Genomic DNA, 26472 nt, shown 5'->3' with positions numbered 1-26472 from the left:
TATGGGGTGTTCAGGGCAGTAAAAGCTTGTCAGTGCTGTAGGAGAAATAACGGTCACACTATGGAAACCCATTATAGAAATATGCCAGATGAATCACAAAACCCCATACGACAAGTAGATATGAGAAAATAGAAGAACCTGAATTTTAACGAATTTTTACGAATTATTACGACTACATATGATAAATTGGAAGAAAGAAAATTAGCAAAAATACTTCAAGCTTAGCATCAACAAGACGGAATTCTCGGGGGAATTTATAGCAAATATTAAACAAAGAATTAGGACAATCGACCAAGATTTGACTATAAAAACAACCAGAGAACCTCCACGGAAACTACTTTCCCACGCCTGCACATGTAGCTGAGGATGGAAGTACCACGGAACAAGGATTCCTTAGGAACTAATGCAAAATTCAAAGTCGTGTTTATAATAGGAAATGTAGATGTCTCCCAAACGGACTCAATGAAAGTGATTACAGGGAAAACTACCCATAAACGACGGAGATATGACTAAAACTCCCAGAAAACAAGGACAACGTTGAAAAGGCAAGCGCGAAGAACAAGCAGTAACGACCGAGACGAGCTTGATAGCCCATTAGAAAGGAAGGGATCTAATCTTAATCCACCCAAACTTTCATAATAAAAGGATCACGCATCAATGAGATATCCAATAACAGGAAAAGCGACATCAAAAGTCCGGGCTCAGGGAAAAGACGACGTTTACGTAGGATCCATAATTAAAACATACAACGAAATTTGCACGGAAATTATGATAAATAGGAAACTATAGATATGCAAATTTTCAGCCCAAACGGTCCAGCCGTTGTGAAGTTATACCAAAGATGGGAATATAGAAATCTGCATCATGTTTAAAGACACGTGAAGGTGGCAATGTGAAGGGAACTGGCTGTCAGAACCGAGATCTGCACTTTGGCAGATCGCGAAGACCAATTTCTGTCCAAATAAGGAAGACCCCGGTCAAAACAAAGCACAGAAAGTACAAAACAACCTTAGATCATGAGGGAAAAATCTGAAATAAATCACGGAAGCCCGTATTGAGGATACAAACACCCACGCATACCATAAATCCCGAACAATTAAACAGAAACGGTGCCTGCATACAAACGACTATGGGAACGATGCACGTGATTACCAAATGTGCACATGCGAACTTTTGCTAACTCGATGAATACCAAGAAATAGAACACAACTTTAGTACCATTGGAAAGGTGGGAATAAATGGAAATTTATGATACCAAGAACGTGAAAAACCATTCAGAAATGAATGAGCTACAAGGACATGAAGTTAGAAACCTGAAAATGCATGGGAAGACAGCTTCTAGAGGTCCAGAGCCCCAAATAAAATACATAAAAATATGATATCTTCGAGGACGACCTACTATAACAATGAACAATACATATGGAGGACTGGGATGCAATAATACAAAGGGGAATCAGGGGAGATGGATGAAATCCACGAAAACCACTAAACTATGACGGACCATGGTGGGAATTTTAGGGAACAATATACCAATGAAGCGGAGAGCTATAATACATTCGTTTGAGCAATTCTTGACTACTAGCAACTTTTTCTTTTGGTTCTAAACCTGAATAATTCACTCATTTATCATTTCAAGTCTCATTTCAACTAAATGTTACTGGATAAAAATAGAATAAATCAGCTGAAGGTCTCAGTGCAGCCATACACATAGTAATGCGAAGTTCAAATTCAGAATGACCGAGTCATAGCGAACTTAAAGGTAAATATGAGGAATTTGAAATAGAAAACTGCAACAAATGCAACGCAGTCAAGTTCTAATTAACCATTAAAATAGCTTAGGCGAGGAAGGACAATAAGGATTCTAGGTGCAGTCTGACTGCAGTTCAGTGCAGCTGAGTGCAGTAGAACTATAGCGTGAAATTTTCATTTTTTATTCAGTTTGAGGAAAATACACTGTAAATAAATCCTGTAAGTGCGAGGTAGAGCATGAAAAAGGAAGGCGACCCAAGGAGTATAAAAGGGAGACCCTTTCTGTGACCTTTTGCCCCCCTCAGAGAAGTAAGAAAATAGAGTATTATTTTTCTCAAGCAGTTCTGGTTGTCACTCCAGCATGAAAAAGTGATATACAGTTAAGATTGCCACTGTAGTAAAAGGCAGCAATTAAGGAGAGAAATATTAAGTAGATATTTCAACAGGAGAGCTGGTTAACACTCCAGATTTCAAAGTGTAAACACAAAACAGTTATTTTGCTACTGTTAAAACAAGCAATAAAATAAGACAAAAATAAAACAAACTCAAGGGACACTCCAGACACAATCTAAATCCATTAACTGAGTAGAATCTTTGAAACTTCACCAAGTAAAAGATTTAATTCAAGTTAAAATCCAAATTAAACAACTCTACACAGAATTGCACCCAGACAAATTGAGAAATTACAATAGAGGAACAGCTCCACAGGGCTTGGTTTATCTGTAAGTCAATTCTCAGAAACTTTTAGACTAACCCATAAAATAGAATTAGCCAAAACACTCAGATTGGTACTATAATTACAACAAATATTACTAGTACACTTCCCCATCCTAACTAAAGAACCAGGGAACAGCTTGGTGGTGGTCTCGTTTGAACCTCCCAACTGACCTTCCTTCATTCTCTCCTTCACTGTCAATCACAATCAGTGGAGGTGGAGGTTGGTTGTGGTTCGGGATGACATTAGGAGTGGCTGGTTCGATTTGAGACACATGGAAGATCAGGTGAATGGCTCTCATGGACTCAGGGAGGTGGAGAGTGATGGAGTGGCTACCTATGTGGGCAATGATCTCAAAGGGGCCAAGATTCTTCTCGGACAACTTCCTCGAAGGTCTGGTGGAGTGGAAGTACTTGGCCTTGACATAGACCGAAGTACCAACCTTGAAATCAGGAGCTGGGATGCACCTAGCATCTGCCAGACCCTGATAACGGATCTGGGCATGGTGCATTTCCTCATGGAGGAATTAATGGAGAGAGTCGAGATCCATGGTGTACTCCTGTGCACGTAGTGAAGACAGATCTCGCTCTGGGTGGATGGAGAGGTTTGGATGGTAACCCTTGTTGGCAAAGAAGGGAGAGATGCCAGTGGTTGTGCTAGGAGCATTATTGTAGGCAAACTCTGCAAGAGGCAAGAGTTCAGCCCAATTATCCTGCTGATAATTGCAATATATACGCAAGTACTGTTCTAGCATCTGGTTCATATGCTCTGTTTGTCCATGTCATATCCGTGCATACCCGACCCCGACCCGACTTCCGGACCTCCACCCTCTTCACCTCCGGAGTCATAACCTACCGCTGCCGTTCCGATACTCACCTTCGGTCCTGGCAACACACCTCCTCCTTACCTCTCACCACGCTCCTACTACTCCGCTCCTCCTTCACAACACCTCCACCCTCCCATTATCCTCCTACGCTTCCCCCGTCCGCTCCGATACTCACCTTCGGACCTGACTACTCTCCTTTCCGCCACTCCTTCTCCCCTTACCTGTCCCCTCTCTCCTCCCTCCGTTACTCCTCCGCCACCCTTCCGCCAAGTTACGACCTTCCACCGCTGTTCCGTACTTCGCACTCGGACACCGCTCGTACCTTACTCCGAGCCTCCGTCATAGTCCCTACCTCGGACTTTGACTCCACCTCGGCCTTAGTCCATTGCATTGGTGACCTCATACTACGTAAACACCATTGCCAATATTCCTCGGACTTCCAACCCCGCCTCCGTAACCTCCGTAAGCTCCGCAACCCCCGAGCTTTGCGGACCGCCTTCGGCACTCTCGCCGCCTGTAATGTATTTCTCGTGTTTTCCCTTCATCCCTATTTGGACTACTGCTTCTTTCTATTCTAGCCAGTTAGTCATCATCCCCACTTCCCCTCATCCTCCTGCCCCTCTGGGCCTCGCCCTCTCTACCTCCTTTCGGACGTATCACAGGTCTTGCCCTATGACCTTCGGTACCGCTCCGCTCCCTCTACCCTTTGTTCCCGTTCGGACGTCTTCGTTCCGATTCGGTCACCCTTTGTTCTCTTTGTGCCTTTGCCCCTTCCATTATATATATCGGCGCTTGTACATACTCGTTTTGGTTTAGTCCGAAATCGACCTGAAATGCCCCCAAGAGACTTCCTGCTCACCTACTGTGAAATTAAGGACCAAATGGACAAACAGCAATGGCACAGCGCTCCGCTTGAGTCGCTGAGGTCAAGGTCCCTCCACGCTAAGTCTCCGATTCCACTCCGGAGTCGTCCGTTTCCGCCCCATTCTAACAGTCCATCTCCTTCCAGGTGATAACCAGAGGTGAAGTGGAGGCAGATGTTGAGGGCTTTACCAAGCAAACAGAAGAAGTGTGAAATGAACTCCATGTTTGGAAAACATGTGGAGAAGGAACAGCTTTGCCAGCTTTGCCAGCTCCGGTGAGGTGATGGTATTGTAAGTGGGGACAAAGATGCATTGCTTTGATAGACAATCCACGACGACCAACACGGAAGTGAAACCGGAGGAGGAGGGGAGTTGTTCTATGAAATCCATGGATATGGAGTTCCAAGTGTCATATCCATGCATACCCGACCCCGACCCGACTTCCGGACCTCCTCCTTCTCCACCTCTGGAGTCCTACCCTACCGCCGCTGTAGGCGGGATAATCGCCCATGCGCAGCACTGGCTCGGATACCCGCTTCCAACATTCAGAAGACCCCTTCCATTCATGCGACAACTCGATACGGATTTGACATCTAAAAATAGGGCTAATTCGTACGATTCTGGAGATATCAAAAACATCCTAATCGGTGGAGAATTGATGGAGTTCTATGTTGGGCAAGTTAGGCACGGGCATGTGCGGGCGTGGGAATCTCAAGCGGCAACCCAGAATTCCTGCCTCACTCGTTCCCACGGCGTCTAATAAATTGGTAAAAATGCTCATTGGCTGCGTAATAGTTCTATTCAGCTACATTTCCAATTTCGGATCTTAATTCCGTAAATCCGTTGAGAAATCGCTTATTTTCTTATATTTTCATATTTTGCCATCATTTCAGTTATTGATCAATATTCTTTTATTGATACTGTTACCCATTTTTATTATTTCGCCTAATAAGGTATCCAGGTGCCATATGGTACCAATATTTGCCATCTATTCTTTCTAAAAATAATTATTAGATATAATCCTGTACATACCGGATTTTGAAAAGAAGTTCTCCCCTCCCCCAAAAATTCTCTAAGGTGCTAGGACGCGCTAGAGTGGGTGTGAGTGAGTGGAATCCAACAGTAGGAATAAGGGCAACTGTCTAGCCCACAACAAGTGGGTAGTAGATTAGTTGAGCCTGGACCTTGCGGAATCCCGGAGAACTCACCATGGAGTTAAGGATCAAGCGTAGCGAAGTCTAGTCAAGAAGTAGGAGTTTTAGGAGAGTTTGGCCCCACGAGCTTAGTCGGCATAGAGAGCCACGAGCCCTCTTGCACCGCCCGTTCCGATACTCACCTTCGGTCCTGGCAACACACCTCCTCTTACCTCCAATGCCACCCCCACTCCTCCTTCCCTCTCCTCCCCTATCTCCGTCCGCTCCAATACTCACCTCGGACCGAACACCGCCCCTCTCGCCACCCTCCTCCTACTCCTCCGCTCTGCCCCCACAAAACCTCCACCCTTCCGTCATCCTCCTACTGTCAGGAACATGTCAGACGCGTATCCGGGTGACCCGCGAGGCACGCGAAGTTGTCCGGGCTCGTAAGGTCGGAGGGGTGGGACTTTAGCTTCAGCAACTCGGGTGGAGCGCTGCGCTTCGTTCTTACGTTGGTGTCCCAATTTCAGACAGGAGCCTTATGATGAGGAGAGAAGTCTAGAGGGGAATCCAAGTTGATATACGAACTGAGGTACATCCGGTGTAACCTACACGCGTTATAAACACAAGTAACTAAATGAGACCGGCCCGGAAGGAGTGGCGGATCAAGTGCGATATTAATGAATGGAGAAAGGAACAAAAGGAAGAACAATAGTCCGCAAGCGGACAAAAGAGAAAAGACCATCTGTGTCATATCCATCCCCGGCCATCGACTCCCGGGCTCTCCGACCCCCCCGTCCTCACTCCGCTCCCCCCTCACCAACCTCGGAGCCCCCGTATTCCGCAAACCTCCCGGTGCCCCTCGATGACCACCACCCCCTCATTTCAATTTATTACCTACGCCTCCCTAAGTACGGAGCCCCGAAGACTTCCGGACAGCTCCGACGTCCGCTAGCGCACTCCCGCCTCCGCTGGGCAATACACTCGCCTGCCCTGCAGAGTCCACCTTCGGGCTTATCCCTCCTTTCCGTTTCTGGGTTAACGCCTGCCTTTCCGCTAACCCCGCGAACCGACTCGTCGGTAATATTCAGTCGGCTGATGTCTTAACCCCGTTAGCTCCGCTCTGTCCGGCTCCGCCAATTGCGGAACCGCCTCCGCTGTAACCATATATATACACTACTTGTACATAGGTTACGCCCCAGCAAATAAATCAACTAGAGTTACCCCCACTAGGTTCTAAGTGCCAGTCAGTAAGTTAGGGCACGGACGTGTCACTAGGCACAGCGCTCCTGGCAGAAGTCGCTGAGGCCAAAGCCCTCCGTTACGGAGACATTCCTTCGTCTTAAAATCTGGTCTCTGACAATCTGGCCGTCTAGCAAGCCGTCCGGCTGGTGAGCGGACAACAACGAAGCGGGCAACCTAGGTTGGAAGGTGCATGCGCAAGAGAGGAAGTGCGGATGAGGGTGACGGGTGGACAGGTGGGTGGACGGATGATGATGATAGCAGGAGGGACGGGCCAAGTGGCACTAGGACGCGTTGACGGAAGTGACGGATATGTCGGGTTGTGACACCTACGCTCCTCCCGTCCGCTCCGATACTCACCTTCGGACCTGACAACTCCCCTTTCCGCCACTCCTTCCCTCTTCCCTTTCTCCTCTCTCTCCCCTCTGGTACTCTCCTGCTGACCTCCTGCCAAGTTACGACCTTCCACCGCTGTCCCGTACTTCGTACTCGGGCACCGATCGTACCTTTGCTTCGAGCCTCCGTCATAGTCCCTACCTCGGACTTTGACTCCACCTCGGTCTTAGTCCATTGCATTGGTGACCTCATACTACGTAAACACCATTGCCAATATTCCTCGGACTTTCAACCCTGCCTCCGTAAGCTCCGTAAGCTCCGCAACCTCCGAGCTTCGCGGATCACCTTCGGCACTTTCGCCGCTTGTAATGTATCTCTCACATTTTCCCCTCATCCCTATTTGGACTGCTGCTTCTTCCCATTCTAGCCATTAGTCATCATCCCCACTTCTCACCATCCTCCTGCCCCTCTGGGCCTTGCCCTCCCTACCTCCTTTCGGACGTATCACAGGTTCTGTCTTATGACCTTCGGTACCACTCCGCTTCTGTCTACCCTTTGTTCCTGTTCGGACATCTTCGTTCCGATTCGGATCCCCTTTGTTTCCTTGTGCTTTTGCCCCCTCCATTATATATATCGGCACTGCAAGAGGGCCAGTGGCTCTCTATGCCGACTAAGCTCGTGGGGCCAAACTCTCCTAAAACTCCTACTTCTTGACTAGACTTCGCTACGCTTGATCCTTAACTCCATGGTGAGTTCTCCGGGATTCCGCAAGGTCCAGGCTCAACTAATCTACTACCCACTTGTTGTGGGCTAGACAGTTGCCCTTATTCCTACTGTTGGATTCCACTCACTCACACCCACTCTAGCGCGTCCTAGCACCTTAGAGAATTTTTGGGGGAGGGGAGAACTTCTTTTCAAAATCCGGTATGTACAGGATTATATCTAATAATTATTTTTAGAAAGAATAGATGGCAAATATTGGTACCATATGGCACCTGGATACCTTATTAGGCGAAATAATAAAAATGGGTAACAGTATCAATAAAAGAATATTGATCAATAACTGAAATGATGGCAAAATATGAAAATATAAGAAAATAAGCGATTTCTCAACGGATTTACGGAATTAAGATCCGAAATTGGAAATGTAGCTGAATAGAACTATTACGCAGCCAATGAGCATTTTTACCAATTTATTAGACGCCGTGGGAACGAGTGAGGCAGGAATTCTGGGTTGCCGCTTGAGATTCCCACGCCCGCACATGCCCGTGCCTAACTTGCCCAACATAGAACTCCATCAATTCTCCACCGATTAGGATGTTTTTGATATCTCCAGAATCGTACGAATTAGCCCTATTTTTAGATGTCAAATCCGTATCGAGTTGTCGCATGAATGGAAGGGGTCTTCTGAATGTTGGAAGCGGGTATCCGAGCCAGTGCTGCGCATGGGCGATTATCCCGCCTACAGCGGCGGTAGGGTAGGACTCCAGAGGTGGAGAAGGAGGAGGTCCGGAAGTCGGGTCGGGGTCGGGTATGCATGGATATGACACTTGGAACTCCATATCCATGGATTTCATAGAACAACTCCCCTCCTCCTCCGGTTTCACTTCCGTGTTGGTCGTCGTGGATTGTCTATCAAAGCAATGCATCTTTGTCCCCACTTACAATACCATCACCTCACCGGAGCTGGCAAAGCTGGCAAAGCTGTTCCTTCTCCACATGTTTTCCAAACATGGAGTTCATTTCACACTTCTTCTGTTTGCTTGGTAAAGCCCTCAACATCTGCCTCCACTTCACCTCTGGTTATCACCTGGAAGGAGATGGACTGTTAGAATGGGGCGGAAACGGACGACTCCGGAGTGGAATCGGAGACTTAGCGTGGAGGGACCTTGACCTCAGCGACTCAAGCGGAGCGCTGTGCCATTGCTGTTTGTCCATTTGGTCCTTAATTTCACAGTAGGTGAGCAGGAAGTCTCTTGGGGGCATTTCAGGTCGATTTCGGACTAAACCAAAACGAGTATGTACAAGCGCCGATATATATAATGGAAGGGGCAAAGGCACAAAGAGAACAAAGGGTGACCGAATCGGAACGAAGACGTCCGAACGGGAACAAAGGGTAGAGGGAGCGGAGCGGTACCGAAGGTCATAGGGCAAGACCTGTGATACGTCCGAAAGGAGGTAGAGAGGGCGAGGCCCAGAGGGGCAGGAGGATGAGGGGAAGTGGGGATGATGACTAACTGGCTAGAATAGAAAGAAGCAGTAGTCCAAATAGGGATGAAGGGAAAACACGAGAAATACATTACAGGCGGCGAGAGTGCCGAAGGCGGTCCGCAAAGCTCGGGGGTTGCGGAGCTTACGGAGGTTACGGAGGCGGGGTTGGAAGTCCGAGGAATATTGGCAATGGTGTTTACGTAGTATGAGGTCACCAATGCAATGGACTAAGGCCGAGGTGGAGTCAAAGTCCGAGGTAGGGACTATGACGGAGGCTCGGAGTAAGGTACGAGCGGTGTCCGAGTGCGAAGTACGGAACAGCGGTGGAAGGTCGTAACTTGGCGGAAGGGTGGCGGAGGAGTAACGGAGGGAGGAGAGAGGGGACAGGTAAGGGGAGAAGGAGTGGCGGAAAGGAGAGTAGTCAGGTCCGAAGGTGAGTATCGGAGCGGACGGGGGAAGCGTAGGAGGATAATGGGAGGGTGGAGGTGTTGTGAAGGAGGAGCGGAGTAGTAGGAGCGTGGTGAGAGGTAAGGAGGAGGTGTGTTGCCAGGACCGAAGGTGAGTATCGGAACGGCAGCGGTAGGTTATGACTCCGGAGGTGAAGAGGGTGGAGGTCCGGAAGTCGGGTCGGGGTCGGGTATGCACGGATATGACATGGACAAACAGAGCATATGAACCAGATGCTAGAACAGTACTTGCGTATATATTGCAATTATCAGCAGGATAATTGGGCTGAACTCTTGCCTCTTGCAGAGTTTGCCTACAATAATGCTCCTAGCACAACCACTGGCATCTCTCCCTTCTTTGCCAACAAGGGTTACCATCCAAACCTCTCCATCCACCCAGAGCGAGATCTGTCTTCACTACGTGCACAGGAGTACACCATGGATCTCGACTCTCTCCATTAATTCCTCCATGAGGAAATGCACCATGCCCAGATCCGTTATCAGGGTCTGGCAGATGCTAGGTGCATCCCAGCTCCTGATTTCAAGGTTGGTACTTCGGTCTATGTCAAGGCCAAGTACTTCCACTCCACCAGACCTTCGAGGAAGTTGTCCGAGAAGAATCTTGGCCCCTTTGAGATCATTGCCCACATAGGTAGCCACTCCATCACTCTCCACCTCCCTGAGTCCATGAGAGCCATTCACCTGATCTTCCATGTGTCTCAAATCGAACCAGCCACTCCTAATGTCATCCCGAACCACAACCAACCTCCACCTCCACTGATTGTGATTGACAGTGAAGGAGAGAATGAAGGAAGGTCAGTTGGGAGGTTCAAACGAGACCACCACCAAGCTGTTCCCTGGTTCTTTAGTTAGGATGGGGAAGTGTACTAGTAATATTTGTTGTAATTATAGTACCAATCTGAGTGTTTTGGCTAATTCTATTTTATGGGTTAGTCTAAAAGTTTCTGAGAATTGACTTACAGATAAACCAAGCCCTGTGGAGCTGTTCCTCTATTGTAATTTCTCAATTTGTCTGGGTGCAATTCTGTGTAGAGTTGTTTAATTTGGATTTTAACTTGAATTAAATCTTTTACTTGGTGAAGTTTCAAAGATTCTACTCAGTTAATGGATTTAGATTGTGTCTGGAGTGTCCCTTGAGTTTGTTTTATTTTTGTCTTATTTTATTGCTTGTTTTAACAGTAGCAAAATAACTGTTTTGTGTTTACACTTTGAAATCTGGAGTGTTAACCAGCTCTCCTGTTGAAATATCTACTTAATATTTCTCTCCTTAATTGCTGCCTTTTACTACAGTGGCAATCTTAACTGTATATCACTTTTTCATGCTGGAGTGACAACCAGAACTGCTTGAGAAAAATAATACTCTATTTTCTTACTTCTCTGAGGGGGGCAAAAGGTCACAGAAAGGGTCTCCCTTTTATACTCCTTGGGTCGCCTTCCTTTTTCATGCTCTACCTCGCACTTACAGGATTTATTTACAGTGTATTTTCCTCAAACTGAATAAAAAATGAAAATTTCACGCTATAGTTCTACTGCACTCAGCTGCACTGAACTGCAGTCAGACTGCACCTAGAATCCTTATTGTCCTTCCTCGCCTAAGCTATTTTAATGGTTAATTAGAACTTGACTGCGTTGCATTTGTTGCAGTTTTCTATTTCAAATTCCTCATATTTACCTTTAAGTTCGCTATGACTCGGTCATTCTGAATTTGAACTTCGCATTACTATGTGTATGGCTGCACTGAGACCTTCAGCTGATTTATTCTATTTTTATCCAGTAACATTTAGTTGAAATGAGACTTGAAATGATAAATGAGTGAATTATTCAGGTTTAGAACCAAAAGAAAAAGTTGCTAGTAGTCAAGAATTGCTCAAACGAATGTATTATAGCTCTCCGCTTCATTGGTATATTGTTCCCTAAAATTCCCACCATGGTCCGTCATAGTTTAGTGGTTTTCGTGGATTTCATCCATCTCCCCTGATTCCCCTTTGTATTATTGCATCCCAGTCCTCCATATGTATTGTTCATTGTTATAGTAGGTCGTCCTCGAAGATATCATATTTTTATGTATTTTATTTGGGGCTCTGGACCTCTAGAAGCTGTCTTCCCATGCATTTTCAGGTTTCTAACTTCATGTCCTTGTAGCTCATTCATTTCTGAATGGTTTTTCACGTTCTTGGTATCATAAATTTCCATTTATTCCCACCTTTCCAATGGTACTAAAGTTGTGTTCTATTTCTTGGTATTCATCGAGTTAGCAAAAGTTCGCATGTGCACATTTGGTAATCACGTGCATCGTTCCCATAGTCGTTTGTATGCAGGCACCGTTTCTGTTTAATTGTTCGGGATTTATGGTATGCGTGGGTGTTTGTATCCTCAATACGGGCTTCCGTGATTTATTTCAGATTTTTCCCTCATGATCTAAGGTTGTTTTGTACTTTCTGTGCTTTGTTTTGACCGGGGTCTTCCTTATTTGGACAGAAATTGGTCTTCGCGATCTGCCAAAGTGCAGATCTCGGTTCTGACAGCCAGTTCCCTTCACATTGCCACCTTCACGTGTCTTTAAACATGATGCAGATTTCTATATTCCCATCTTTGGTATAACTTCACAACGGCTGGACCGTTTGGGCTGAAAATTTGCATATCTATAGTTTCCTATTTATCATAATTTCCGTGCAAATTTCGTTGTATGTTTTAATTATGGATCCTACGTAAACGTCGTCTTTTCCCTGAGCCCGGACTTTTGATGTCGCTTTTCCTGTTATTGGATATCTCATTGATGCGTGATCCTTTTATTATGAAAGTTTGGGTGGATTAAGATTAGATCCCTTCCTTTCTAATGGGCTATCAAGCTCGTCTCGGTCGTTACTGCTTGTTCTTCGCGCTTGCCTTTTCAACGTTGTCCTTGTTTTCTGGGAGTTTTAGTCATATCTCCGTCGTTTATGGGTAGTTTTCCCTGTAATCACTTTCATTGAGTCCGTTTGGGAGACATCTACATTTCCTATTATAAACACGACTTTGAATTTTGCATTAGTTCCTAAGGAATCCTTGTTCCGTGGTACTTCCATCCTCAGCTACATGTGCAGGCGTGGGAAAGTAGTTTCCGTGGAGGTTCTCTGGTTGTTTTTATAGTCAAATCTTGGTCGATTGTCCTAATTCTTTGTTTAATATTTGCTATAAATTCCCCCGAGAATTCCGTCTTGTTGATGCTAAGCTTGAAGTATTTTTGCTAATTTTCTTTCTTCCAATTTATCATATGTAGTCGTAATAATTCGTAAAAATTCGTTAAAATTCAGGTTCTTCTATTTTCTCATATCTACTTGTCGTATGGGGTTTTGTGATTCATCTGGCATATTTCTATAATGGGTTTCCATAGTGTGACCGTTATTTCTTCTACAGCGCATACATGATGGCCAGATGGGTTTTTGGGGAAAAGACAGATGCTGAGGGAAAAGTAACAAGGAAGAAGGTTAGAATCGTCGCAAACGGTTACACCAAAGTATTTGGGGAAGATTACTTCCACACATACTCGCCTATTTTGGGCCGCAACACACTTCTCTCATCCCTGGCATATGCAGCATCTCAAGACCTCAAAATCCACCAATTAGATGTGGTGGCCACTTATCTCAACAGCAATCTCACTGAGGAGATCTATCTTCAGCCCCCTCCTGGTGTCCCATCTGCTCCTGGCAAAATTTGGTTACTCAAGAAGGCCTTGTATGGTCTAAAACAGGCCAGACTGAAGTGGTACCATACCTTACGTGTGTTAGATATGGCAGATTCGGACGACTCCAGAATGGAATCGGAGACTTAGCATGGAAGGACCTCAGCCTCAGCAACTCATGCGGAGCGCTGTGCCATTGCTGGTTGTCCTGGGGGTCCCTAATTTCGGATCTAGCAAAGGAAAGTCTCTTGGGGGGAAATCAAGTCGATTTCGGACTGAGGTTACAAGTTACTATGTACATTGCATATAAGGAGGGGTCCGGAATCAAAAGGAGCAAGGGTACTCTGAAAGCAGACAAAGGGAGCTGGAAGGAGGAACAACACTGAGGGTCAAGGGTTTGACTCAATGGTGTTTCCCAAAGGAGGAGTGAAGGGCCAAGGCCCAAGGAGGAAGGAAGGAGGATGGGAGTGGGGAATGGCCAGCTGACTGAATAGAAAGGGAGCAGCAGCCCAAATAGGAATGAGGGAGTATAGCAGAATTGAATGGAGCAATGCAATAGTTGCAAGGTCCAAAGTAAGTCCGGAAAGTCCGAACTCGGAAGTTAAACTCCGGAATATTGGCAAACGTAATTAAATGGAATGAGCTAACCAATACAATTGGTATAAGCGGAGGTGGGGTCAAAGTCCAAGGTCGGAGCTAAGACTGGAGGTTCCAGAGATGGAGATGTGAACAGGATTCTGGAGTGAAGGTCCAGAGTCGGGAGCATAGGTGTTGCGTGCTCATCTGGAAGGTGTCGAGGTTGAGGTCGGACCCGGAATGTTCCGGAGTCGGACCGAAGGTGGTGTCAGAGCCAGAGGTGGGATAACCTCTTGGAAGTCGGCAAGGAGAAGGGAAGTAGGGCTCCGGAGTCAGTTTTGGAGTTCCGGGAGCCTGGAGCGGAGGTTGGGATTGTATGGATATGACAACGTGCACACATCAAGTCCCTTGGGTATCAGCAGTCTGGGTATGACCCATGTCTCTATGTACGAGACAAAAACCACTTTATACTTGTCTATGTTGACAATCTACTTCTCTTTGCACTGAGGGACACATTGGCGACAGCGAAATCGGAACTTGCCGGAAGGTACAAAATGTGCAACATGGGAGAAGTCCACTGGTTCTTGGCTATGGAAATCACACACGATCGTGCAGCTAAAACAATCACAATCAACCAGCATCAGTACATCAGCAAGATCCTGAAGAGATTTAGGATGGAAAAGGCTCACCCTATGTCCACTCCCATGGCTGCTAACCTCAAACTTCCAAAATTGGAAGTCGCCACTGTTGACCGACACTTGTTCCAGTCCATGCTTGGATCCCTCATGTATGCAGCTGTGGGTACCTGGCCCGATATCGCTTTTGCCATGCATTATCTAGCACAACACACCATCAGTCCTAGAAAGAAGCATCTTGAGGCACTCAAGAGGGTATTTCATTACCTCAAGGGGACTCAGGATCTTGGGCTCATGTATGATGGGAAACGATTTGATGAGGGCTTAAGTGGATTCTCCGATTCAGACTGGGCTGGGGAGTCAAACACTCAGAGATCCATATCAGGGTACTGCTTCACCCTCTGTGGGGCTGCCACTTCCTGGTCTTCTAAGAAGCAACAGACAATCGCATTATCAAGCATGGAGGTGGAATATATGGTGATGACTCATGCAGGGAAAGAGGCAACCTTCCTCCAGAACATCTATGGGGAAGTTGGTGTTGGAAACCACCTCAGCCTATAAGGGGCATTTGGTGTAATGGTAACACACCAGCTTGGACCAATGCAGAGTTCTGCAGTTCGATTCCCAGAATGTCCAAACTTTTAGGTCTCATGACCACCTAAAACTTCCAACAGTTGGTATCCCCATTGCCCTTCCTACTCCTCTCCTAGTTGACAATCAGTCAGCAATCGCTTTGGTGGAAAATCCCACCTTCCATGCACACACCAAGCACATTGGTGTCCGGCATCATTGGATCCAGGAGAAGATCGAGAGTGGCCAGCTAGAACTTGAATACATTCCAACAGCTGACCAAGTGGCAGACATTTTCACAAAGCCATTGAATGGGGAGAAGTTTAAGAAGTTTAGAGATGTTTTGGGTCTGGTGAAGGTTGATGTGCATTGAGTGGGCGTGTTGGAGGAACACCACACATTAACCAATCTCTATTGTCACGTGATTTGCATGTGACTTCCGTTATAGTATAGTCATGCTTATTTTTTGAATTCTTTTCTTTTTTCCTCAGTTCTCGCTGTAGAGACTGAGGTCAGTCCCTTTTATCCAACTTCATATTTAGCTCCTATCTTACATTGTAATTAGTCACTCCTTTAGGTTAGGATAATCTATCTCAGTTCTCATTGTAGAGACTGAGTCACTCCTTTAGCTATTTTATTACAATATTGCAAGCTGGATGTTGCACAGCTGATGCGAGACGATTCTGAAGATGTGGACGATTTTTCCACATTTTTTGGAGCTCCAAACGGCTCCCTGTGTGAGCAGGAGCAACCGTTCGGTTGCTTCTGATGCCTTCCCATCACATAGAATGGGAGGAGTAATGCTCTGAGGCCCAGGTGGAGGAGCCCAGGCATAAATGATGATGTGGCAGGTTTTGCCACATAAGTTTGGCTTGGATTTGGCTCCCTGTGCAACTGGGAGGCATCACACGAAGCCTTTGTACCCAACTGAGTTGGGTGGAGTGCAGGAGAAGTCATCTCCTTGCAAAAGCAAGGGTCTTCTGATGACTGAATTTGCGCACCCTCGCAAAAGCGAGGTTCTTCTGCTACAGGTGACAGCTCTGCCTGGCACATAAGGGGTTGTGCTGGCATTGCTTTCACCTGTTTCCCAGTCTTATTGACTGGAGGTTTTGTCCCCTTGCTAGTTGCAAGGGTCTTTTGCTTGCCGGAGTGGCAAGTGGAATTTGAATGAAAATGTGAACTCACTTGTTTTCCACATAAAATTGTGGTGGTTCCTAGCGATACCAGGGATCAGTGTGATATCAGACAAAAAGTACTCAAAAAAGTGTAAGGTTGTCAGGGCACACCTGCTCACCCGGCTCCACCTGGTGCCCTTTCCCCTCTTTCCTCCTTCTCTTCTTTTCTTTTCTTTTCTTTCTTCTTCTCTTTCTCTACCACTCCTCCATCCCATCCTTCACTTTACTTCACTTCTATTCTTTCTCTTCATTACACAGACAACTTCCTCTGTATCAATGTACTACTAACCTGCAACCCACGTGCATGACACTGCAAGCGGGAATCTGCTACTGTCACCAGAAAACAGAGGGTAGCACTCCAGCTCACTCCCCAAAAACTAGGGAAGAAAGAGAAAGGGGGCTGAAAGGGTGTTGCAGTAAGAACAGGTCCATATAATCAACAGGAGGGGGGGAAATTTTGGGGAATTATATAACTCTGGAAACTCCTGCTTATCTTCTTTCTGTGGTGGATTTCCCTAAAGGTCACAATAGCCCTTTACCAATCGTGTGGCCACTCACAGCACCCAAGTACACGGACTTCAAAAGTAGCAGGAGGGGGGGGAATCACCTATTCCATTTCAATCACTATGTACATATACCCATACAGCAAACATACAATTTGTGAAAAGAGTCCGAAATATATGGGTTTGGCTGAGCTAAGCCTCCACCAACAACGGCGGTAAGGTTCGGCTGCCATTGGCTTAGAATAAAATTCCAAACAACAAAAGAAATTGAAAAGGAAACACAAACTTCCTCATACCACTCCAAACACTGCGCCAAACCTCCGTCCCTTTATTCCATTCAACTCTCCTTATCCATAGCTTTCTAACAATACCGATTTGGTGGAGATTTGACTGAGAACGGGAATTCTCAGATGCGGTATACATATCTTGATTATCCATGCACAGGGAAACTTGGACCAAATAAAATGCCATAATTCCAAGACTCCTCCAATGACTTCTTCAGCATTTATATCATTTGACTAGCCCATATTTTCATTGAGACTAGCTTGCATGTGAGCATCCAAACAGTTCATATTGTCCCATGACTCCCATCATGCCCGACAATCAGAATATCTCCACAACCACTGAACTGATTAGGGTAAAATTCAACACTGAGTCTTTGGGCATTTTTCTGGATTTAATGACCCCAAGATCGTCCTCTTCCGTCAACTTTTGACCTTGTTCCCATGGTCGCGGTCAAGTGCATGGACTTCGCACATGAGGACATCTCAGGTTGAATTTCTCCACCAAATCTCAACCAATTCCTTTGCAGAAAGACTCTTTCAGTTCGTACAAAAACCCTCTTTCTTTTTTTTCTTATTACTCCCTCCTATGATTCCTTTTTCCTAATAATGTACAAGGACGGGAGCCCAATTTTGATGTATTTGCTGCATAAGGTTCCATGAAATTGAGCACACCCATTATGCACTCCTACAATGCACCTGGTCTTGGGTGCACCAGTCGACCCAGGTGCACTCTCGTCATGCACCCACAGCAGATGCCCCTGGGACCTCCCACAGAGGCACCTGGATGGCTGTGGCTGTGTGTGAGAGTGACATGGCACTCTGCACATGACCCTGGGTACATGTATATAAACACAGCTGAAGTGGGAACCGGAGAAGCAACCTTCTTCTCACCTTTTCCCACTTCAGGCAAGTACCTGTAAGGTCAGTGTAGGTGCCAACCTTGTATCTCCTCACTCCTCAAGTCTGTCAAAGATATAAGCTTGAATAGAGCTATATTTCAACGAGGTAGAGGAAAGGAGTATCTCTCCATTCATCATACCCTGCATCATTTATATATGTAATTACATGTGTTGTATACTATTTATAGTGGGGCATTCCTTACAGTACCCTAACTTAGTTTAGCTTTTCTTTTAATAACAATACACCTTTTCCCACTTCAGTCTGAGTGGGCAGGGACAGCTGTCCCACATCAGGCCCGCCAGTACACACGCCTGATCCACCCCCTGTGAGGTCCTCAGTGCTGGGCACTACACCTGGACCACCTCAACCCCAGAGGCGTCCCTGACAAAGGTGAGTGTCCTAAAACCCAGCTGTGAGTATCAAATATGTATGATTCACAGTGGGTAGGATGATAGTGACCTCCCTGGGTCACGTGACCCCCTATATACATGGACCATGACCTGACACCAAGCTTGAGGTAATCCTTGCAGAAAGTTGTCCCCCATTGAAGGACTAAGTGAACTTCACATTGTGTAGCAATCCTGCCACAGGCTGGCTTTGAACCATTTCAGGTCCCATCCCTATAACATCCCACATCAGCAAAAGTCTGTTATGCTCTGGAGCATCAAGAGTGGCTGGAGCATGTGGGAGACAAAACAGCAGATTGGGCACTCCTGGAGCCAATAGTGTTCTCCTGGGAGGGGTTCAGGAGCAGCTGGGAGTGGTGAGGAGTATGCAATGTGCCAGGAGCAGTGGGAGGAAAATTTTGGTCTCTAAAAAGTTGAAAAAAAAAAATTTAGGGAAAAAATCAAAAAAAAATTCAGGAACTATAGTGCCTTTAAAGTGCTTTCAGGACATATAATTATTTGCAAGATTGAGGAAGAAATGATGGAGAAAAATGGAAAATACTTTTGGAGACCCAAGAAATAATGAGAACTGAATTGATGGGAAAGTCTGAAAATTGAATAGGAAAGTGAGGGGAAGCCTTGTAGCATTGTTATTTTCTGCTGTTGTGATTTTTCCTGATTGTTCTTGGCCTCACTCCCAGCTGCTCCTGGACCCTCCCAGGAGCTTCCAGGAGGATTGAGGAGCAGCTGGGAATGAGACCAAGAAGAATAATCAGAACAGCAGGAAATAACAATGCTACAAGGCTTCCCCTCACTTTCCTATTCAATTTTCAGACTTTCCCATCAATTCAGTTCTCATTATTTCTCGGGTCTCTGAAAGTATTTTCCATTTTTCTCCATCATTTCTTCCTCAATTTTGCAAATAATTATATATCCTGAAAGCACTTCAAAGGCACTACAGTTCCTGATTTTTTCCCTAATTATTTTTTCAAATTTTCCTCATTTCCCTCTATATTCCCCCCTCATTTCCCCTCCTCCATATTCTGCAAGCCCAAAAGTGATTAAGTTGCCAGATTAATCATATATCAGGCCATAAATTTTGATTGTGTATTGGTGAGTCTCAGTGTCCTTGATATATAGTATAGTGTTTGATCTAAATGTTAAGCAGTGCCTTGTTGTGTTAGTCTTGTGGTAGGAGGTATTCATGGGGAATCTTCCCTCTTTTTTCCTTTTCATTTTCAAATGCTCCAGGAGCTCCCAGAAGCTTCTCACCCCTATACACTTTGAAGCATTTAAATTGTATTTACTGGATATGTTTGTGCACAAAGCAATGCTCCATGCCCTCCTGGGAGTGCCCTGGAGTACCTGGCCAACTCCAGAGGAAATGAGCTGTTCCTGGACCAGCCAATCTCCTCCTGATTCTCCCAGTGCTCTCCATACTCCAGAGCACTCAGGAGCATAACAATTTTTTGCTGATGGCCATAAGTGTAATGAATGTGCAATTTGCCACTCATGCAGGCACAATATCCCAAGCCAGTCCTGGAAAATGGCTGCCATCCATTCCTCTGAGTGACTCTGAAATTGCTCAGAGTTTGATTGAAGTTGTTTAGCCTTGCATCATATTCATGATGCTTGAGTGCTGAGGTTTCAGCAAAAATGCTCATAACTAAGGCAGTGTGGGGACAAAGAGAAGGATTCCGAATCTCCCCAACATGTGATCTTTTGTTTTGAGTAACTAAACAGGAAATGGTTACCAAGACCCTTTCCAGTCCTTCACAACAATTCAGTATGTTTGGTCATAGTGAGCCTCTGAGATCACTCCCAGACTATGTCAGGGGATGACTCCTGGGTCCCCATGACCCTCCCCTATGGTCCACAGTCTCTGGTGTAACCAGCCCTGTCCAGGGCACAACCTACTGTGGGTCAGAGATGAGAAGGAAGTTAACTTCTCATCTTCCCACAGTAGCCACAATAGATCGAAAACATCCGGAGATATCCGGAAGTCACATGAGGCCTGAGACCCAGGGCCTGGGGCATCTGGCCACACAGAGCGTCCAGCACTGTCATATCCATCCACAGCCATCGTCTTCCACTACCTCCGACCCTTCCAGACTACCTCTGCTCCTTCTTCACTAACCTCGGAGCTCCCGTATTCCGCAATCACCTCCGCTTCCCTCAATGGTCACCACCCCCTCTTTTCAATATATTACCTACACCTCCCTAAGTACAGAGCCCCGAAGGCCTCTGGACAGCTCCAACATCCACTGGTGCACTCCCGCCCCCGCTGGGCAATTCACTTGCTTGCCCTGCAAGTCTACCTTCAGGCCTATCCCTCCTTTCCGTTTCTGGGTTATCGCCTGCCATTCTGCTAACCCCATAACCCAACTTGTCAGTAATATTCAATTGGCTAATGTTTAACTCCGCTAGCTCTGCTCCACTCGGTCCTGTCATATCCGTACATACTCGATCCCGAACCGACTCCTGGACCTCCATCTTCACCACCTCTGGAGTCCTACCCTACCGCTGTCCGTTCCGATATTCACCTTCGGTCCTGACACCACACCTGACACCACACCTCCCCTCACCCCTCATGCCACCTCCACCCTCCCGTTGCTCTCCTACCCTATCTCCGTTCGCTCCGATATTCATCTCAGACCGAACATCACTCCTCTCACTCCTCCTCCTACTCCTCCTCACAACACCTCCACCCTTCCATCACTCTCCTACCCTTCTCCCGTCTGCTCCGACACTCACCTTCAGGCCTGACACCTTTCCTCTCCTCCACTCCTCACCCCTTTCCTCTCTCCTCTCTCTTCCCTCTGACCCTCTTCCGCCGACCCTCTGCCAAGTTACAACCTTTCACCACTGTCCCGTACCCCATACTTGGACACCGCTCATACCTTCGCTCCGAGACTCCATCATAGTTCCTACCTCGGACTTTGACTCCACCTCAGCTTTAGTCCATTGCATTGGTGACCTCATACTACATAAACACCATTGCCAATATTCCTCGGACTTTCAACCCCACCTCTGTAACCTCTGTAAGCTCTGCAACCTCCAAGCTCCATGGATCATCTTCGGCACTTTCGCTGCTTGTAATGTATCTTTCGCATTTTCCCCTCATCCCTATTTGGACTGCTGCTTCTTCCCATTCTAGCCAGTTAGTCATCATCCCCACTTCCCCTCATCCTCCTGCCCCTCTGGGCTTCGCCCTCCTTACCTCCTTTTGGATGTACCACAGGTTCTGCCCTATGACCTTCAGTACTGCTCCGCTTCTGTCATCCCTTTGTTCCCATTCTGTCAGAGACCAGATTCGAGACGAAGGAATGTCTCCGTAGCGGAGGGCTTCGGCCTCAGCGACTTCTGCCAAGAGCGCTGTGCCTAGTGACATGTCCGTGCCCTAACTTACTGACTGGCAATTAGAACCTAGGGGGGTAACTCTAGTTGATTTTTCTACTGGGGCGTAACCTATGTACAAGTGGGATATATATATGGTTACAGTGGAGACGGTTCCGCAATTGGCGGAGCCGAACGGAGCGGAGCTAACAGGGTTTAAACATTAGCCGACTGAATATTACCGACAAGTCGGTTCGCGGGGTTAGCAGAAAGGCAGGCGATAACCCAGAAACGGAAAGGAGGGATAGGCCTGAAGGTGGGCTCTGCAGGGCAGGCGAGTGTATTTCCCAGCGGAGGTGGGGGTGCACTAGCGGACGTCAGAGCTGTCCGGAAGTCTTTGGGGCTCCGTACTTAGGGAGGCATAGGTAATAAATTGAAATGAGGGGGTGGTGACCATCGAGGGGTACCGAGAGGATTGCAGAATCCGGGGGCTCCGAGGTTAGTGAGGGAGGAGCAGAGTTGGAATGGAGGGATCGGAGGGACCGGAAGTCGATGGCCGGGGATGGATATGACACATTCTGTCAGAGACCAGGTTGAGACGAAGGAGTGTCTCCGTGGCAGAGGGCTTCGGCCTCAGCGACTTATGCCAGGAGCGCTGTGCCAAGTAACATGTCCGTGCCCTAACCTGCTAACTGGCAACCAGAACTGAAGGGGGTAAACTCTAGTCGATTTTATTACTGAGGTGTAACCTATGTACAAGTTGAGTATATATATATAGTTACAACGAGAGTGGGCCCGCAAATGGCGGAGCTGAGCAGAGTGGAGCTAACGGGGTTAGACATTAGCCAATTGAATATTACCGACAAGTCAGGTTACGGGGTTAACGGAATAGTAGGCGATAACCCAGAAACGGAAAGGAGGGATAGGCCCGAAGGTGGGCTTGCAGGGCAAGCGAGTGTATTGCCCAGCGGAGGCGGGAGTGCGCTAGTGGACGTTGGAGCTGTCCGGAAGCCTTCAGGGCTCTGTATTTAGGGAGGTGTAGGTAATAAATTGAAAAGAGGGGGTGGTGACCATCGAGAGGTACCGAGGTGATTGCGGAATACGGGAGCTCCGAGGTTAGTGAAGAAGGAGCAGAGGTAGACCGGAGGGATCGGAGGGAGTGGAGGTCGATGGCCGGGGATGGATATGACATGTTCGGACACCTTCGTTCCAATTCGGACCCCCTTTGTTTCCTTGTGCTTTCGCCCTCTCCATTATATATATCGGCACTTGTACATACTTGTTTGAGGCCTTTAGTCCGAAATCGACCTGAAATGCCCCCAAGAGACTTCCCCTCTGCTAGATCCGAAATTAGGGACCCCCAGGACAACCAGCAATGGCACAGCGCTCTGCCTGAGTCGCTGAGGCCGAGGTCCTTCCACACTAAGTCTCCAATTCCCCTCTGGAATCATCCGCCCTCGCCCAGTTCTAACAGGTCCTGCCATTCACGGGCCCGCCCTCGCTGTAACTATATATACTTAACTTGTACATAGGTTACACCTCAGTGATAAAATCGACTAGAGTTGATCCCCCTTTAGTTCTCGTTGCCAGTAAGTAAATTAGGGCATGGACATGTAACTTGGCACAGCACTCCTGGTCTGAGTCGCTGAGGCTGAAGCCCTCCGCCATGGAGACAACTCCTTCATCTCATTCCGGTCTCTAACAGGCACAGGGCATGTGCAGGAAGCGCAACAGCTGGGTGTGGGTGTGGGTGCAGGTGCGAGTGCGGGTGTGGATGCAGGTATGGGCTAGGTCAGGGTGTATGCCCTGACAGACTAGAATCAGATTGTATTACCTAGAAGCGTGAAGCTAAAGGTAATGTACATATTGTAAGTTACAATAGTAAAGGAAATAGTAATAAAGGAATGTTATAACTAACCTCAGTCTCAGCTAATATGCATGAAGAACTGAGGGAAAAGAAATGAATTCAAAATGAATGAATATATCCGTGGCCTGGCACGGGTTAGTCCAAAATAATATAAAAGAGGTGTTGTGATTGAGTAGTCACATGGAGGATTCTGGGCAAGTTGCTCTCCCAGAATGTTCCCACGCCAATGCAGGAATGTGGCTGTTCAGGTTAACTCTGTTGGAGTACCCTCATAGCACATGGTTCCCCCAACAAAAAATATTGGAAATGGCGAGTCACCGGAGATATCCGGGACATATGTGGAGGATAGTGGAGGATGTGACTAAGCACTTGCATAAATGCCGCACATAGTAAGCCCTGGATTGCCGATGCATAGTATAAATATGGGTGCTTTAGCACCATATGTTCTTTAGTTACAGTTTCTCTTCTCATTTCTATATTACATCTGGGTTGCAAGTGAACCACTGAAGCGGGTTGCCATATATGGAATGCCGCATTTACAACAGGTTATGAGCCCAGCCTGTGTCATATCCATCCATGGCCATCATCCTCCACTACCTCTGGTCCTTCCAGATTACCTCCACTCCTTTGTCACTAACCTCGGAGCCTCCATATTCTGTAATCACCTCTGACTCCCTCAATGGTGACCACCCCCTCAATCCAATATATTACCTACACCTCCCTAAGTACAGAGTCCCAAAGGCCTCCGGACAGCTCCAACATCTGCTAGCACACTCTTGCCTCCACTGGGCAATTCACTTGCTTCCCCTGCAAGCCTACCTTCAGACCGATGTCAGGGGACGGCTCACGGGTCCCTGTGACCCCCCCACAACCTAAAGGGACACAGCCCTGTCCAGGGCACACTGCTGTGGGTAAGAAGGTGAGAAGGAAGCTAACTTCTCGCCTTCCCACAGTGGCCCAATATAATTGAAAACTTCCGGAGATATCCGGAAGTCACATGAGGCCCAAGACCCGGGGCCTGGGGCATCTGGCCACATGGAGCGTCCGGCACAGGGCATGTGCAGGGGGTGCAACAGCCGGGTGTGTGTGCGGATGTGGGTGCAAGTGTGGGTGCAAGTGCAAGTGTGGGCTAGGTCAGGGTGTATGCCCTGACAGCCGATCCCTCCTTTCCGTTTCTGGGTTATAGCCATCACTCCGCTAAACCTGTAACCCGACTTGTTGGTAATACAGTTGAAACCGTGATAGGCCATACCTGAGATAACCCATAACCTGCCATAACCCATAGGAATTTCTGGGAACCACTACGGTTCCTATCAAAAACCAGACCCTAACCCATAAACCTGCCATCCCCCATAACCCATAACATGAATGGGGATTTTTATATTGAAATTTGATCTGTAACCCATAGTATGTGACATGTAAATGTTTAGTGACAGTTAATAATCATGGAATGACACAGAAAAAGAGGGTATCCTTAATAGGAGAAATAGGATGAGTATTGTGGAACTGGTAAACAACCCATCAGAGGTCATCCACATCTTGTGTGCAGCAGGCGACTCAGAAACGATAGAGTAGCGTGGTGATGACCCCGACAAATGTTGATCTGATGATGAAATCTTAAATGCCATGTCCAAGGCCTGGAGAAACAAGGAAATGGACAGCATGGTGGAAGGGGACTGTGAGTTGATGATCCTGATGACGATATGCCAATTGTCTCATGTCAAGAAGCCCAGTTTGGATGTGAGACTCACCACCAAGCCCAATCATCACTCTGGAGCAGCACACTTGATTCCTTGTTGCATAGAGGAGCTCAATAGACATTTATGTATATACATGAATTGACCCAATCCATTGCAGAGCGAATTTCTGGCAATATTGAGATACCCCATAACCCATACTAGGATCCGGGAACGCAAGGGTATGGGTTATCATGGTTTCAACTGTATTCAGTCAGCTAACATGTAACTCCGTTAGCTCTGCACTTGGTCCCATCATTCATGGGCCCACCCCCCATGTAACTATATATACATAACTTGTAGATAGGTTACACCCTAGTGATAAAATCGACTAGAGTTTCCCTCTTTCAAGTTCTAGTTGCAAGTAAATTAGGGCACAGACATGTAACTAGGCACAGCGCTCCTGGTCTAAGTCGCTGAGGCTGAAGCCCTCTGCCATGGAGACATTTCCTTCGTCTTGCATCTGGTCTCTGACAGCCTGGGTCTAACCAGAATACTCAATCACTGCATCTGTCACTTATGTAATATGTGGAAACTGCATATAACTCCCTGGGACAGTGCTGAAAGTAATGACCTCAGCATTTCCCTTGTACTCCGGAACCAGAATGCTCGGAATCGGAATGAATGTTGACGATTCAGATCTGGCCGATGGACCAATCACATGTTTGAACCTGAAGATCAATTACCATATCAATTTCCCTGACTTCCCATGCAATTAACCCAGAAGGAGAAGGAATGGATGGACATTCTCATGGGGGAGGGAGCAAGGATGAAGATGGGGGATATTTGATGCAGGGGGAAAGAGAGGCCAATATGTTGAAGGAGGATACCGGCATCCCAGCCGAGAGAATAATAGGGAGGGCCCCAAAATGGAAACAGGAGAGGATGGGATGGATCTTGGATGCTTCAAGTTAGGGCAGGACCCTTCCCAATCAAGGAACCCATGGAGTATGTGACTCATAAAGTAAATAAGCTATACACACGGTCTCAGTCTCAAACAAGAGAACTAATTTATTGTTCCTTTACCTATACACCCGGTCTGTAAATACAGTCAGAACTCGCATACAAGGAATAAAGTAAATAAAAGGATATCACCTCAGTCTCGAACAAGAGAACTGAGGGGGTGTGAAAATTTTCCGCACACAGTGTGTTTTATACACCTAGCGCTAATATCGCTTATAGCGACTGCCTGCTATAACCAGCAATGAAGAGGACATCAAGACAAAAGGTATATACGATATCCTCAATTGATATCGCATCAGTAAAGAAAATATTAGCATGGACATTGATATTCCAAT

The 26472-nt window shown here is 46.8% G+C and overlaps 1 pseudogene across 1 annotated transcript; it reads left to right on the top strand.

The window, feature by feature from the left end:
* Positions 1-14979: 14979 nt before the first annotated feature.
* On the top strand, positions 14980-15053 carry EI90DRAFT_t201 (annotated as a pseudogene). Its single transcript has one exon. The product of its transcript is annotated as a tRNA-OTHER (tRNA).
* Positions 15054-26472: the final 11419 nt, after the last annotated feature.

This window comes from Cantharellus anzutake (genome assembly GCF_015039405.1).
Source record: "Cantharellus anzutake strain C23 chromosome Unknown EI90scaffold_59, whole genome shotgun sequence".
NCBI lineage: Eukaryota > Fungi > Basidiomycota > Agaricomycetes > Cantharellales > Hydnaceae > Cantharellus > Cantharellus anzutake.
This window is presented reverse-complemented; position numbering and strand designations above follow the sequence as displayed.